Source organism: Myxine glutinosa, chromosome 8, assembly GCF_964187855.1.
Source record: "Myxine glutinosa chromosome 8, kmMyxGlut1.1, whole genome shotgun sequence".
In the NCBI taxonomy this organism is placed as follows: domain Eukaryota; kingdom Metazoa; phylum Chordata; class Myxini; order Myxiniformes; family Myxinidae; genus Myxine; species Myxine glutinosa.
The window spans coordinates 165,044,170-165,057,164 of record NC_136268.1 but is presented as its reverse complement, the minus strand read 5'-3'; positions in this window follow the sequence as shown (position 1 = coordinate 165,057,164).

The window sequence follows — 12,995 nt, the reverse complement described above, 5'->3', positions numbered from 1 at the left end:
CTCGGGGATGTATGTACCGGGTTTGTTCATATTGGCACAAAGACAACACATGAAGTCTCGGGGATGTGTGTACCGGGTTTGTTCATATTGGCACAAAGACAATACATGACGTCTCGGAGATGTGTGTACCGGGTTTGTTCATATTGGTACTAAGACAATACATGACGTCTCGGGGATGTATGTACCGGGTTTGTTCATATTGGCACAAAGACAATACATGACGTCTCGGGGATGTAGGTACCGGGTTTGTTCATATTGGTACTAAGACAATACACGACGTCTCGGGGATGTATGTACCGGGTTTGTTCATATTGGCACAAAGACAATACATGACGTCTCGGGGATGTAGGTACCGGGTTTGTTCATATTGGCACAAAGACAATACATGACGTCTCGGGGATGTAGGTACCGGGTTTGTTCATATTGGCACAAAGACAATACATGACGTCTCGGGGATGTAGGTACCGGGTTTGTTCATATTGGTACAAAGACAATACACGACGTCTCGGGGATGTATGTACCGGGTTTGTTCATATTGGCACAAAGACAATACATGACGTCTCGGGGATGTAGGTACCGGGTTTGTTCATATTGGCACAAAGACAATACACGACGTCTCGGGGATGTGTGTACCGGGTTTGTTCATATTGGCACAAAGACAATACATGACGTCTCGGAGATGTATGTACCGGGTTTGTTCATATTGGCACAAAGACAATACATGAAGTCTCGGAGATGTGTGTACCGGGTTTGTTCATATTGGCACAAAGACAATACATGACGTCTCGGAGATGTGTGTACCGGGTTTGTTCATATTGGTACTAAGACAATACATGAAGTCTCGGAGATGTGTGTACCGGGTTTGTTCATATTGGCACAAAGACAATACATGACGTCTCGGGGATGTAGGTACCGGGTTTGTTCATATTGGCACAAAGACAATACATGACGTCTCGGGGATGTATGTACCGGGTTTGTTCATATTGGCACAAAGACAATACATGACGTCTCGGAGATGTATGTACCGGGTTTGTTCATATTGGTACAAAGACAATACATGACGTCTCGGGGATGTATGTACCGGGTTTGTTCATATTGGCACAGACAATACATGACGGTATACATATACACATCATTTGGTTTCGTGATGCGATCAAAGGTGACCGGCTGGCGGCCATTTTAGTTGTAAAAAAAACCTTGATATCAAACACTTCCTTAACCTTTTCTCGGATATGCATTTACCGATCCTGTTCAAACTTTGCACACAGACGAGGAATGATGGCCTACACGTGCACGTCATGTCCTTTCGAGAACAGATCCAATATGGTCGACTGGCGGCTTTTACCTGCGTACAGCAAAATTACGAAAACCCCGATGGGATGTATGACATTCTATGACTTTTTTTTTCTTGTTTATATTATCATGATATTACCGCGATAAACATGACAATGAGGTCCATTATCGTGACATAGGTTTACCCATTATCACCAGGCCTAATATATATATATACATACACACACGATACCGTGCATTCAGAAAGTATTCAGACCCCTTCACTTTTTCACATGTTGTTATGTTGCAGCCTTTTGCTGAAATCGTTTAAATTCATTTTTTTCCTCATCAATCTCCACTCAATACCCCATCTATCTATAATTCCAGTAATCTCTGTCTGTACGTCTGTACGTCTGTACGTTTGTTTGTCTGTGACCGCTGTTTCTCGACAACCACGGGTCCGATATACTTTTAACTTGCCAGGTATATTGCTGGGGACCCGAGGATGTGCCTTTTCAAGGTTTCATATTAATCGGACAATTACTTACCGAGCTATGTCCAAAAAACGATTCAACCAATCAGAGAGCAGCGAACGATCGCGTGTGCCGAACGTGGCGGGCACACTCTGCCTCGGATGGCACATTTGACAGCGTATTCATTTATTTCACGTTTGCAAACTATGTTGGCGTTAAACTATGTTTTAAAACTAATAAAACCGAATTTGCGATTCATTCGCTTTCCTGCGCGTTTGTGCACGCGATGGCGATTTCTTTACCAAACTCCGGAAGCCGTTCGCTTTGGACCAAACCATTGCATGTAAATAGAGGGGGGGGATTGTCACCGTACTCGCAAGCCGTTCGCTTTGGACCAAACCATTTCATGTAAATAGAGGGGGGGGATATAATTTTAGATATAGATATAGTACGGGCAATGCCCTAGTAATGACAAAGACAAAATAGGTTTTAGAAACCCACATGAAAGCCACAGAATCCTGTTTCTCACAATCTGAGAGTCCTTTAGGTGCTTTTTTTGCAAACTCCAAGCGGGCTTGCATGTGTCTTTCACTGAGGAGAGGCTTCCGTCTGGCCACTCTGCCATAAAGCCCAGATCGATGGAGTGTTGCAGTGATGGTTGTCCTTCTCGAAGTTTCTCCCATCTCCACACAGGATCTCTGGAGCTCAGCCAGAGTGACCATCGGGTTCTTGGTCACCTCTCTTACCAAGGCCCTTCTCCCCCGATTGCTCAGTTTGGCCGGGCGGCCAGCTCGAGGAAGAGTCCTGGTTGTTCCAAACTTCTTCCATTTAAGAATTATGGACGCCACTGTGCTCTTGGGAACCTTCAATGCAGCAGAGATTTTTTTTGTAGGCTTCTCCAGATCTGTGCCTCGACACAATCCTGTCTGAGCTCTGCAGGCAGTTCCTTCGACCTCATGGCTTGGTTTTTGCTCTGATATGCATCATCAGCTGTGAGACCTTATATAGACAGGTGTGTGCCTTTCCAAATCATGTCCGATCAATTGAATTTACCACAGGTGGACTCCCATCAAGGTGTAGAAACATCTCAAAGATGATCAAGAGAAATGGGAGGCACCTGAGCTAAATTTCAAGTGTCATAGCAAAGGGTTATTTTTTTTATTTATTTTTTTTGGATACAAGATCGAGGCTCGTGGAAGAGCTAACATTAATCACACAAAAAGTCAAACCCACACACAAAGCACAAAATAAGGGCAGCGGTAGACAATTTGGGGAGAGAGCGAGAAGGACACAAACACAACATTTGAGAGCAGGGACATCGAGAGAACTGTGGGAGGGAGAGGGCTTGGGGGGAGGTAGGAGAGATATAAAACATATGGACACTGCAAGGACATCGAGGAAAGAAGTTGGAATTTCAAAAAAGTGTATCTGGGGTAAACATTAGCAGGGGTAGAAAAGATCAAGGTTTTGGATGGGGGAAGATAAGAGATGGTGGTGAACAGCTGTTTTGAAGACCTGGAGGGAGGAGTGGGATTGAAGTGAGTGTGGGAGTTTGTTCCAGAGGCGGGAGAAAAGAGGAATGAAAGAGTGAAGGTGAGCAGAGAACCGCCAGCACAGGAACGCGCAAAGGGCAACAAAATAAGAAAGGAACGGTCTCCATCGCGGGAAGGCAGGAAGAGGCAGAGGCGAAGAGGGAAGCGAGAAGAGGAAAAAATGTCCGTCTCCGTTTACCTCTATCAGACGTCTTCTGATGTCAGCCCTCTATCTCTGCCAATCAGTGCGTCGTTTCCTTGCGGCTTTTTGCGCCTTCCTCACGTCCTGGTCTTTTTCCTACAATCAGCGCGTCGTTTGTTGGAAGCTCGTCCGACCGTGCAACGGTCGCACGTCCTTGTGGTGTCCAATCAGTGTTGCGCGTCCTTCATCCTCCCTACTCTCCAACCGGTGCTCAGGTTGTTGCTCGCCGCTCCCCCTCCTGTCAATCACGAGTTCTCCAAGGCGTGACTCTCGGCCAGCCTGTGCGATGTCTGCTTGCCATGGCGCCGTAGTGTGCGGTCGCTTGCTGTCTGCTCTCCCGGTCAGTTTTATCGTCTTGTGGCGGAGGGGAATTTAATTAGTGTGTGCACTAATGGATCTAACTAATGTATGTGATGTGTTGCTGTCTGCTCTCCCGGTCAGTTTTATCGTCTTGTGTTGGAGGGGAATTTAATTAGTGTGTGCACTAATGTATCTAACTAATGTATGTGATGTGTTGCTGTCTGCTCTCCCGGTCAGTTTTATCGTCTTGTGACGGAGGGAAATTTTATTAGTGTGTGCACTAATGGATCTAACAACACATGTGATGTGTTGCCATAAGGGACACCGAATGATCACAGAGGTTTGACATACCGGGGAGTTGGCCTAATCCCTCTTCTACCTATCACCCGATCATCCTCGCATGATCACAGCTGCACACTTAATCCGACATTCGGGCTACAGAACTTATTACATCGAGATTCCCTTTCCCGACAGATGAAGCACCGACCTATGCAGATCTACCTGGAGCTATATATGCCCGACCCAACCAACATAAAACATGTTTATTTATTCCATATACTTATTTTGATATTTTGATTGATGTAATTTTATATTTATTAAATTTATTAATGTAATTTTATATGATTAATATAATTTTGATGTACATTTGTAAGTTTTATGAAACAGTTTTATTATTGTAAACTTGACAAATTTCAGTCTTCGAACTGCCTTGCCCAGTGTTTAAATATTTAAATAAACCGAAATGAATGAATGAATGGACTCATGAACTTTTTAAAATCGTTGATGTAATGAATCCCATCCCTTGGACCTATAAATTATATGATTTGAATGGGGAAGACATCTTGGGTTCATTTTATTGACAAGAATTACAAAAGACCCAAACAAGCAGATAATGCCCTTGAAAGCAATGGGTTGGCGCTTCACAATCCTCTACTATACACCGCTATGGACACTCGAGGGCCAAGTTCAGGGTGTATAGTAGGGGGCATCTGCTGAGGTATTAAAAATAATAAATAAACAATCCATGTAATGGGGGACGTTCGCAGATCTGTGAACCCCAAACACAGAATCCTCAACTGAATAATCAGTCAAGGCTTAACTTCGAATCTATTTGACCTTGTCGGACACACAACCGGTCCCCGAAGTTTCGTCCAAATCCGTCCACAACTTTTTGAGATATCCTGCTATGTATTATTTTTGGCCCCATCTCCCAATGGTGAAGAATCACTTAAAGATTCTAGTCGCCGACCCCAGATCTTCATCAAAATCTAATCATTTCGCCGTGGTCACAAACGCTACATCTCTGCCTGCGACCGTTCACTTGAACTAGATTCTTCTATTCTGATGTGAAAAGTGAAATGGACAACATTTAACAACTAAACGCGGACGTCGTAGGAAACACCGTTTAGATTTCCCGCCAGTTGTGTGTTTTCTCTTGAACTTCTTCCGCCGCTGGCCGTGTCTTTTGACCAAGCAGGAGTTAGATTAATTGAAATGATTTAATCTGAAAGCTCCGGTGAGTAATCCTCAAACGATCTCTTGTTATTATCTTCCACTGATTTTAAAATAACATTTACCTCAGCTGAGGAAGAAGCCAGGACGAGCATTTCATGCGATCCACAGGTGCTTGGAGTGCTGACCACGCCCAAAAGGTGAATTATTGTGTTGTAGAGAAGTAAAGTCGTCCTGGTTTAACAATGTTTTATTTATAATTCAGCCATTCTGCACTCTGTCTGCGGAAATATTCACATTTCTTCTTTGACCAAGTTGCACTTTCACCCCTGATCGTTTGCCTGCCACTTCCGCCTCTTCCGTTGCCGAGCAACGGTGTTTTGAGACAGATCTTCGAAGGAATGAGGGAGAAGAGCGAAGGATGAAAGAGGAGGTGAGCAGCAGGGGTGTGTTCCATCAGCAGGCCGCTTGTAATATCGATGATAACAGGTGTCGAACACTCCGCTCTGTTACCTTGGAGTACTTACTTGAGCGCTTTGATTCAAGCGAGCCGCTTGGCGAGCGATAAGCGAGCTGCTTGCTAACGGAACACCCTGGGAATTGAGGCCCACATGGTCCGCCGGCTGGTCGTGCACCCCCACCCCCAGGACCATACCTGGTTGGTATCTTTTGATTCTTTTGGATGTCCTGCGTGAGTAATACGATGTTAACATAAAATATCTTGGGTTCGAAATTTGTACTTCAGGTACCTTGTTGATAGGTGCCCATAGTCACGTGAAGTGAACTTCATACTCTGAAATTTCGGGAATATGGTTGCTCTGCAACCTCCTGCTCAATTTGAATAAACCTTTCGTTGATTGTTGCATGTCATTTGAAAGGTTAAATCAATTGTCTGTTCAATGATGCAGCAAATATTCATTTCTGATGAATATTCATCCGAACAGTCATGAAATCACAATAATAAACGAGACCGTCACAAGGTAGAGCACACATACCTCCACCTGACTGTTTATTTTCTTTATTTTTTTTGTATACCAGTTCGAGGTTCGTGTAAGAGCTAACAATGATCACAATAAGACAAACTGACACTTAAACGTATGATAAAGGGAGCAGGAGAAAACATGGAGAGCAGGGATATCGGGAGATCTGTGGGAGGGTGAGGGCTTGGGAGGAGGAGGCATGGGAAGAGGGGTGGGAGAGGTAAAAAAAAACACATGGACAGTGCTGGGTCTTCCAGGAAAGAAGTCGGTATTTCAAACAAGGTGGATCTGTGGTGAATTAGTGGGGGTAGAAAAGATCAAGGTTTTGGATGGGGGAAGATAAGAGATGGTGGTGAACAGCTGTTTTAAAGACCTGGAGGGAGGAGTGGGATTGAAGTGAGTGTGGGAGTTTGATCCAGAGGCGGGAGAAAACGGGAATGGAAGAGTGAAGGTGAGCAGAGAGCGTATATTTTGGCAGTTTTACCATAAGAGGGTTGCTGGCAGATCTTGTGCGACCTGTAGGAATATTTGGGGGACAGAGCACAGAGAGAGCTGGGGGAGCAAGGCCGGATAGGAGTCGGTAGAAGACAAAGACCACCAACCTGCCTGTGGTGAGTGAGTGAAAGGTCCTCAGAGTTAGCTTCATCGCGGGAGATTCCAATGATTCTGAAAGCTTTGGTTTCAACAGCGTGAACCCGAGCTCGGTGTGAGGCAGGAGCACCAGCCCAGAGGGGGGGGGGGGGGGGGGGAACAGTATTCCATTGAGCTGCGGATGAAAAGCTTGTATGTGGTGAGGAGCTCAGGTGTGCCAAGGAAGGACATCGCACGAAAGAGGATGCCCAGTCGGCGACTGGCTTTGGAGTCCAGCTTGGAAATGTGGTTTTCCCAAGAAAGATCATGGCAGATTGTGAGACACAAAATAACTTCTTGTTCTTCTTGGAGAGGATTGTTGAGAAAGAACTTCTTGGAGAGGATTGTTGAGAAAGTGGATGGGAGGGTTTTGCAGTCGGTCTTTTCGGAGAGACATAGTAAGAGTGTAAGATTTGTCAGGATTGAAAGACATGTTCCATTTGTTTGACCAGTCTGTGATTTTGTCCAGGTCTGCAGAGAGTGAGGAGGCTGCAGACTGCCTATCTGAGGGATGAGGAATGGAGCGGCAGAGAGTGGAGTCATCAGCAAAGAGATAGAGAGGATTTTCCAGAGAGTCGGAGAGATCATTGATGAAGACCAGAAATAGCACAGGGCCCAGAACACTGCCTTGGGGAACTCCAGCCAGAACAGGAAGGGGAGATGAGAGAAATCCATTCAGGGCCACACGTTGACTACGACCAGAGAGGAAGTCCGCAAGCCATGCAAGGTGATTTCCATGGATACCATAGGAGGAGAGTTTGGTGAGCAGAGCACGGTGCCAGACCGTATCGAAGGCACGTGATATGTCAAGGGAGACAGCTCTCATATTCCTGTTTGGTATTGAGGACCTCCATCCATTGTTGAGACAGCAGAAGCAGCATGTCCAGAGTAGAATGACCTGGTCTGAATCCAAATTGATGATCGGAGATCAAGCCATTGGAAAAGAGGAAGGATTTGATATCCGAAGCAATGATGGATTCCATGACTTTGCTGATAATTGGGAGCAGGCTGATTGGTCTGTAGTTGCAAGGATCTGTTTTTGCACCTTTTTTGTGTAAAGCGGAAATGTTTGCTGATTTCCAAGATGCTGGCAGATGACTTTGAGCAAAAGAGAGGGTGAAAAGAACAGAGAGAGGGTGAGATAGAGCGGAAGAGCAGGATTTTAGGACCCGTGGGCTGATGCCGTCTGGTCCAGTTGCAGAATCAGAGTCGAGGTTTAACAAAAACTTCTCCACCTTGTCAGGAGAGAAGGACACAGAGTCCAGGAGCAGTTGGGTTCGACTGGGTAAGGTGGAAACAGAGAGAGATGGGTTAAGGACACAAGATTTTGAGGCAAACACAGAGTTGAGGCATTCGGCTTTGTCGCATGCGGCGTCAACTGTGTAGCCATTTGAGGTACGGGAGGGGATGGAGGGGGAACAAGCACCAGAAACGGATTTGACAAGACGCCACCAGGATTTGGAGGAAGGAGACAGGTTTGAGAGTTCATTCTTGAGTGTGGAGCGATAGTGCTTCCTCGCACTCCTGAGGGAAGACACAAACTTGTTCCGAGCTTGGTGGAAGGAACTGAGATTGCCTTCAGTTGGATTAGCCTTCCAAGAGGCAAAGGCAAGTTGTTTCAGGGCAACTGCCTCACCACAAGATTCAGTGTACCATGGACGAAAGGAAGGGTAAGACAACTGAAGGCGAGATGGGATAAATCTGTGCATGAGAGAGATCAGTTTGCTTTGGAAGAATTCCCAGGAAGAATTGATGTCAGAGGCAGTGGAGATGGGAGACCAATCCAGACGATTGATGGCTGCTTGGAAACCGTCCCAGTCGGCCTGAGTGAAATTCCAGACTTGTCGGCGCTGAGGAGGCTCTCTGAGAATGGCCAGAGAGATGTCCACTTTGACAAGCACATGATCAGAAGAACCGATTGGAGCAGAAGAAGAGCAGCAGACATTTGCAAGGACTGAATACTTATGTAAATGTGATATTTCAGTTTTTTATTTTTAATAAATTTGCAGAACTTTCTAAAATCCTGTTTTCTCTTTGTCATTATGGGGTGTTGAGTGTAGATTGATGAGGGAAAAAGTGAATTTAAACGATTTCAGCATAAGGCTGCAACATAACAAAATGTGAAAAAAGTGAAGGGGTCTGAATACTTTCTGAATGTACTGTATACACATATATTCGTTTATATATATATATATATACACGTTATTTTAAAATATTATATTTATCCCCATAATTATTTTTTCCACTGACCTTGAAAACATGCTCGTTGATTTAATTTCGGTCTGATTTATAAAAATGTTGCACCACAAACATGAGCCATTTTCTTTTGTTTATTCCGAGGCAAATGGAGCTTTTGTTCAATCATCCCTGTCAATGCTTTCTCATAATTACTCAACACGTGACACAAGCTTCGTGCACAATGAAGTGGCTGAGAAAAATAAATTAGCGATCAAATAATTACAAACACTATGGGGAGTAAAATGTCGGTGTTTTGATCATAAATCAAAGCAGTGCATTGGATGTCAAAGAAAAATGCAAAATTAATGGTTCGCTCTGCTTCAACAAGGTGAGGAGGCCTTAAAAAGAGGCCAAGCTTTGAAACAGGAGGGAAGCCTTTTGGGACGGAATCCTCGTGGTTCCGATGTTTACATCAACATTTAGCCCCAGAAAAGACAAGGAGCCGCTGCTAATTGTGCATCCCACGTCACAAAGCAATTCCAAGAAGACAACCTGTGTACCTATTTCAAAAGGTCTTTGGGAATATAATGCACTTTTGTGAAGAATGTGTGTGAAAATATATATATATATATATACACGATACAGTCACGTGAAAAAGTCAGTACACCCCATGTAAAGTTTTGACTTTTTCAACATATTTCAACATACAGCTATTTGATCTTCATTTCAACAATATTGATAGATAAAGGTGATATTTTAGGAGTCGCGGAAGGCGAGAGAACGAGGCCATTCGTAGGGTTCGAAGATGGTTTATTGTAACAGCAAGATCCCGCACACTAAACTCGAACGGAAGTCAGCATGCTTATATAAAGCCAAAAGCCCTCTTCGGAGGGCGTGGCTCCGGCAACCGCGCGTGCGTCACGTCCGCACAACCACAAGTCCAAAAGGCCCGTGCACGTGTATTGTGCCCAAATAAGGTAATCACATAAGGTAACCGCCACATGCGGTTACCTGCACATAAGGTAACCGCCACAATATAATATAACAAATATCATGAAACATACTGAATTCCCGTTTCTACCAATACACACTCCAAAGGAAATTGTTCATTTCATGTCAGAGATCTACGAACCCCCGTCATTGACAGGTACCTTTGCGAGTATGTATATGTATAAACGAACTGTCGGTTTGTTTGTTTGTTTGTTTGTGAACCTTCTCCTCTGAGCTCCCAAGGTTAATTGGCATGAAACTTTATAGGATAACATCTTTTACCATGATACACTTAAATAGCAGTTTTAAAACAGTTATTGTCTCACAATTCATAACTTAAAACCATCCGAGCCGCCACCTGTCGCCATGATCTCCAAGGTTCGATCCACGTATACAAATCTTTATAAAAAAGGCCAATTTCTTTTATTTATCGGAATTCAACACAGATATCGATATAATTAGTTTCATGGTGAGCTCCAATCATCAAATGTGTTATCATACGTGAGAAACAAATCTTAATTAAGACGTTACCATGATCGGTAATTTCGGCAAAGAAGGAGTCATGGGACCTCTCAAATGCGCTAATTATTCAAAAACCGAAAATAGTACAAAACACAAGCTCAACATCGTTTTAAAGGTAATTTTACTGCTCATCTAACAACATACTCAAGTGTGAAAAAATAGATTGTAGAAAAAAGGACCCACGTGACCAACTACAAACCGCCACTTCCACTTGACAATAAGTGAACCTCCAACGATTACCTCATCCTCACAACAAGGTAAGTTGTTGTTTTGCTCTTTGTTTGGGATCATCCTGCTTTGAGCTACCAACGTTAATCACAACGAAACTCTCTACCTCTACTGTCAGATTTCTAACCACGATATACCTGAAAATGGGTTTTATACCGTGACGGTGATGAAGAGGTCATTTGGCCCGTTATTGTCGTGTTGAACTCCCGAGTTAATTTATTTACGAAACCGAGGTAATTTCTTTACTACACCTTCACTCCTTTATACACTTTAGAGTTTAGACACTTTCCTCACTTGAGACCCTTTTAGACCCTTTACACCACTTAGTCCCCTTTGACCATTTACACCCCTTTAGACTCCTTAGACTACGTTTGACCCTTTACACCTCTTAGACCCCTTTCAACCCTTTACACTCCTTAGACGCCTTTAACCCCCTTCGACCTTTTACACCCCTTAAACCTTTTACACCCTTTAGACCCTTTCATACCCATTTCGAGCCTTTTGAGACATATACACATTTTGACACTTTTCAGACCAATTGACTTTTTAAGACACTTTGGCCAATTAAAGACCATTTGGACACTTTTGACCCCTTTTGCTCTTTCGTCCAGAGACACCTTTATACCCCATTTGGCCCTTTTAAGACCCTTGATTCTTTAAACGCTTTAGACCCCTTTATGGACCCAAAAAAAACTTTCGACCCCTTAGATAATTGGAAAAGATTTCCTCCCAAAATCGGTTTGACGGCCTTTTCCGTGCACTATTCGCGTCGCATCACAAGTTGCGATGATAAATCTAAACTGATATCTCAAAGTGAAACTGATGTTTAAATGTGAAACTGAAACTACTGATCTATGGATCATCGAATGGGAAACCAGAATGAAATGCTGTGGGAAATTGCTGAAAGCAAAGCTGTGGATATACAGTCACGTGAAAAAGTAACTGGACCCCATCTAAAGTCTTGACTTTTTCAACATATTTCAACATACAGCTATTTGATCTTCATTTCAACAATATTGACAGATAAAGGTGATATAATATAACAAATATCATGAAACATTTACATTTTTTAGTCCATTGTATAATTTAAATAAACATAAATGCAAATTTCGCATGTAGAAAAAGTAAGTACACCCTTCGCTCTTATAGGTGGTATTGCCCCCTTTGGCAGAAACAACCTCAAGTAGGCGTTTCTTATAACTGTCTGCCAGTCTCTGACATCGACTGGGAGAATTTTTTTCCCACTCCTCCATGCAGAATTATTTCAGCTGTGCGATGTTTGAGGGGTTTCTTGCATCCACAGCTCGTTTCAAATCCCCCCACAACATCTCGATGGGATTTAGATCCGGGCTTTGACTTGGCCATTCCAGAACCCTCCATTTCTTTCTTTTCAGCCATTCCTTGGTGGATTTACTGGTATGTTTAGGGTCATTCTCATGTTGCAAGGTCCACCGTCGGTTGAGCTTCAACTCTCTGACAGATGGCCTCACATTATCCTCAAGCACCCTCTGGAACAATGAAGAATTCATAGTGGATTCTATGATGGTGAGCTGCCCAGGCCCTGATGCAGCAAAGCTGCCCCAAACCATAATATTTCCACCACCATGCTTTACAGTTGGTATCAGGTTCTTGTGGTCAAATGCTGTCTTTGGTTTTGGCCAAACATGTCTTCTGGTACTGTGGCCAAATAGCTCTACCTTTGACTCATCTGTCCAGAGCACATTGTTCCAGAAGTGCTGGTCTTTGCCTCGGTGTTCATTGGCAAACTTTAGCCTTGCCCTGATGTTCTTTCTGGACAGCAAAGGTTTCCCCCTGGCACACCTCCCATGTAGATCAAATTTGTGCAGCCTCTTTCTAATGGTAGACTCGTGCACTTTGACATCAGCAGTGGCAAGAGCTACCTGTAGGTCCCGTGATGACATTCTGGGGTTCTTAGAGACTTCTTTCAGCATCTTGCGGTCTGCTCTCGGGCTGAACTTGCTGGGGCGGCCTGGCCTGAACAAGTTGGCAGTTGTTTGGAATCTTCTCCACTTTTACATGATCTTCCGGACAGTCGAATGATTGATTTCAAATTGTTTGGAGATCTTTTTAAATCCCTTCCCAGACTCGTCGGCACCTATAACCTCCTTTCTGAAGGCCTCAGAGAGCTCTCTTGATCTCAGCATGGTGTCGCCGCACACTTCAACAACAAATAGCAAACCAAACGAAATGTCTGAGGTTTAAATAAGACAGGTTC